This window comes from Galeopterus variegatus, unplaced genomic scaffold (genome assembly GCF_000696425.1).
Source record: "Galeopterus variegatus unplaced genomic scaffold, G_variegatus-3.0.2 Scaffold12373, whole genome shotgun sequence".
Lineage (NCBI taxonomy): Eukaryota > Metazoa > Chordata > Mammalia > Dermoptera > Cynocephalidae > Galeopterus > Galeopterus variegatus.
The window spans coordinates 27,379-31,305 of record NW_007738484.1 but is presented as its reverse complement, the minus strand read 5'-3'; positions in this window follow the sequence as shown (position 1 = coordinate 31,305).

The following is a 3,927-nucleotide window of genomic DNA, read 5'->3' as shown; positions in this document are numbered from 1 at the left end:
TTAGTTCCTCTAACACTAGACAAGAACAAAGAGATTCCCCAAATGGGGAAAACTCCCTCTAGTAGTAGCTTAGCTACACTGGCATCAGGAACCTGGTAGTCTGCAGGTTAAAAAAAATTTCTAACCATCTTGAAAATATACAGACTAAGGTTAAAACATGCTCAGACCCATGAGACTTTGGGACTTGAATAAAATCTATTTGCCAATGGAGAAAGGGACAGCGGGAGCTGGCTCTTGACCTTGTCCCACCTTTACAATTTTACCAGGATCGTGTTTCTGGCACATGAGGCAAGTTGAGTTTAACTGCTTAATTTAAGGGCTAAGGTGTCCCCACCGGTGTTAGTTAGGGCTTTCCAGAGAAACAGAACCAATAGGATATAAATGCACACAGAAAGAGATTTATCATGAGGAGTTGGCTTATACAGTTATGGAGGCTAAGAAGTCCCATGACCTCCATCTGTAAGCTGGAGGTCCAGAAAAGCTGGTGGTGCAGTTCCCCCAAAGGCCTGAGAACTAGCGGAGCCAGGAGCATAAATTCCAGTCTGGAGTCTGAAGGCCTGAAAACCAGGAGAGCCAAGGTCAGGAGGTCGATGTTCCAGCTCAAGCAATCAGTCAGGAAGGGCCGAAGTCTTACTTCCTCCATGTTTTTGTTCTATTCAGGACTCAGTGGAATGGATGAGCCCACCCTCATTGGAGAGGACAAACTGCTTTACTGAGTCTACTGATTCAAAGGCTAATTTGTAAAGAAACTAAATCAGCAGTGGTATGAGCAGTGTTACATCAGCAGACCCGAGCACAGACACACCCAGAAATAATGTTTTGCCAAGTATCTGGGTACCACATGATCCAGTAAAGTTGTCACATAAAATTAGCCATAACAAGATCTTTAATATTTCTTTTGTCATGATGTGTAATCCTGTGGTGAGTGGACTAAATTTAAGGTGAGGGATCTTGGAAAGACCAACCAGTCCTCTGGGTGTCACTAAAGCTCCTATGAGTGTATAAAATATCCAGTTTGTTTGCAATTAGGTTTTTTTTTTTTGTCTTTTTTGTGACCGGCCGCTCCGCACACCAGCCATCCCTATATAGGATCCGAACCCGCGGTAGGAGCGCCGCTGCACTCTCAATGCTGCACTCTCCCGAGTGCGCCACAGGGCCGTCCCTGCAATTAGTTTTACCAGACTCAGGTATTAGCAGTTGTTGTGCTTAAGTTCCTTGAGCAGAGTTTCTGTCTCTAAAGAAGGCTGAGCAAATGGGAAGCATGCAGGTGATCGAGAAAGAGTTTCCTTGAAAAGCATATTGAGAATAGCTAATTCCTTGGGTAGTAATAAAGCCTCTAATGGGCTAGGAATTTGGGTTCCATTTTTGATGGGTGTCCCTGCAGCTTTCATGGAAGCTCTTTGTTTCCATAATATAAGAAACTCTTGTACAACTCCAAAAGCATATCAGTTAACACCAGCTCTCCCATCATGTGTCAGTATGAAAGCTCCAGTGAGGGTGACAAGTTCAACCACTTGGACCAAATTAACAAGTTCAGAGGTGGCTCTGAACTCAATGAGTTGCTGAAAATCTGCGATTATTAAAATTTCTCATTTGTAGCTGGAGGTAAGAACTGTCCACAGAGAATATGATGTGGGAGTCTTGGAGAGGAGTTTCAGCGAGGTCAGGGTGAGGAAGGATAGCAGACTGTGTGATGAGGATTCAGTTGTGAGGTCGTCTCTCAGAGGACAGGAGGGAAAGCAGCTGGACTGAGGTTTTGAGAGCCGTGGACATGACGCCAGGGGAGGAAGGAGTAGTCCAGTGGGAGATGGATCTGGAAGTGGGGAAGTGCTGGGTAGTAGGGTCTGAACTGTGTGGGGTACGTATCAATTGAGAGGATGACTCACAACTGAATCAGCAGTGGTTTGCACTAATTTGACATCAGCATCAATTGCATACAAGGAAGGGGAGACGCCTGAGCCGTGGACCTGACAGGAAGCTAGAGTTCCCAACAGGCCTTTGGCTTCCCTTGTGTTTTATGGTGAGGGCCCTTAAAACATGCCCTTCTCTTCTATTTGTAAAGCAGGAGAAGAATATTAGTCCAAAATACAAAACCCAAAGGTGGGAGAAGAAGATAGAGAGGATGTGAAACTTTGAGATGCAGACATGGAAGGAGAGTCCCAGAAAAGGGGTTTAGGAGTGGTCTCCTTAGCCATGGCATATAAGAGAGAGACTATGGTGGGAAAGTTAGGGATCCAGTTCCTGCAAGAGTTAACTAATCCTGGAAACCCTCAGAGTCACCTTTTGGTCTCAGGAAAAGAGAAATTGATGATGGTATAAATCCTTTGGGAATTAGGTCTTCCTTTCAGAGGAGACACCATGCCCTGGGTAGTGCTCTTGAGGACTGCATGACTGTATTCTGTCTTTAGAGCTCTTATGTCTCCCATGGGCATGAGCTTGGAGTAAATGACAGGTGGTGATAAATGAGCTGCCAAAATCGGGGGAACAGAGAAAAATGTCACCTACATACTGGATGAGATCAGAGCTGCAGAGGAAGGTTATGTCTCTCAGTTCTGCATTTAGGGTCCTAGAGAAATAAGTTGAAGCCTCAGGAAACCCTGGAGACATGATGGTCCACGTGTATTGTTGGCCTTTCAAACTGAAGGCAAAAGAATATTGGGAGTGAGGGTTGAAGAGTCCACTGAGGAAAGCAGAATGTAGGTTGATGACTGTGAGCTCCGTGGTGTTGAGTGGATAAAGGCCAGAATGGTGCTGGAGTCCCTAAAAAAAACCTGGGAGTGACCATTTTGTCTGTTGCTCACAGTTGTGAAGTTTTGTTGAGGGTGGAGCAGTTGCAGGAGGAGAGGCTGGTGGTGAGAGACACAGTGCTTAAGAGACTATAAACGTCTAGATAGATCAGAAACGTCTTCTCATCTTCCAGCCTCCTTGAATCAAGCAAATAAGCTGACCATTAAAGAGAAGAGAGAGATCTTAGAGCCCCGAGATTTGAGGGGTCCTTGTCGGCGAGCAAGTTTAGGAAGATTCCAAGTGCCCTCAAGAGGCCACTGCAGATCTAGGTTGTCCTCAGGGACATTTTTTGAGATAATGAACTGAAGTGTCACCATAGTGGGAAACATATCATGGGAGGGGATTTTTGAAGGGGTTGAAAGTAGATTGAGAACTTCCCATAGCAGCAAGCTTAAATAGAAGCAGCAACAAAAAACCAAAAGCTCACATAACAAAAAATCAAAGTCAGATCCTCACTGTGCTGCCAGGAACAAATGTCTGGAGCACAGGGATCAGGACTTGCCGTGGACTGTCCGATCTCCAGTCACAGAAGGAGCACAACAGGCTGCTGGAGAAGACAGGAGTCCAGGTGGGCTTCCAGTCCCACACAAGTCACAGTGGCAAACTATCTGAGGCAATAAAATAAACAGGTAGGAAATTGGTTTTATTCAGGCTATTGCAGCAGGAAGAGCACCAGATCCAAAGATCAGTGTCCTGCCGGCTGGTTTTGTCTAGACATTTACAGAGAGGAGTAGACAAGTCACAGGAGGGCGATTCTACAGCTGGAACGTTTTTGTAATCAGGGGAGTCTGACAGCTGGACAAGAAGTGTCTATCTCTGCGTCTAGCTCGTTTTGAGGGACAAACAGTTCGATCATTTAAGAAACAACAGTAATTTAGAGGGTCTGCATTTGTCCTTGTCATAGGTAAACAAGGAGGGCCATCCATGAGTCTTACAGGAGTCACAGGACTGAGGAGGCGGTGGGTGTGTCAGCATGCTAGGGCTGCCATGACAAAGTGCCACACACAGGGGCTCAAACAAGGAACTTATGTCCTCGCAGTTCTGTGGGCTGGAATCTGAGGTCAAGGTGTGGGCAGGGCTGGTTTCTCCTGAGGCCTCTCTCTTGGCATGTAGGTGGGCGTCTTCTCCCTGTGTCCTCAG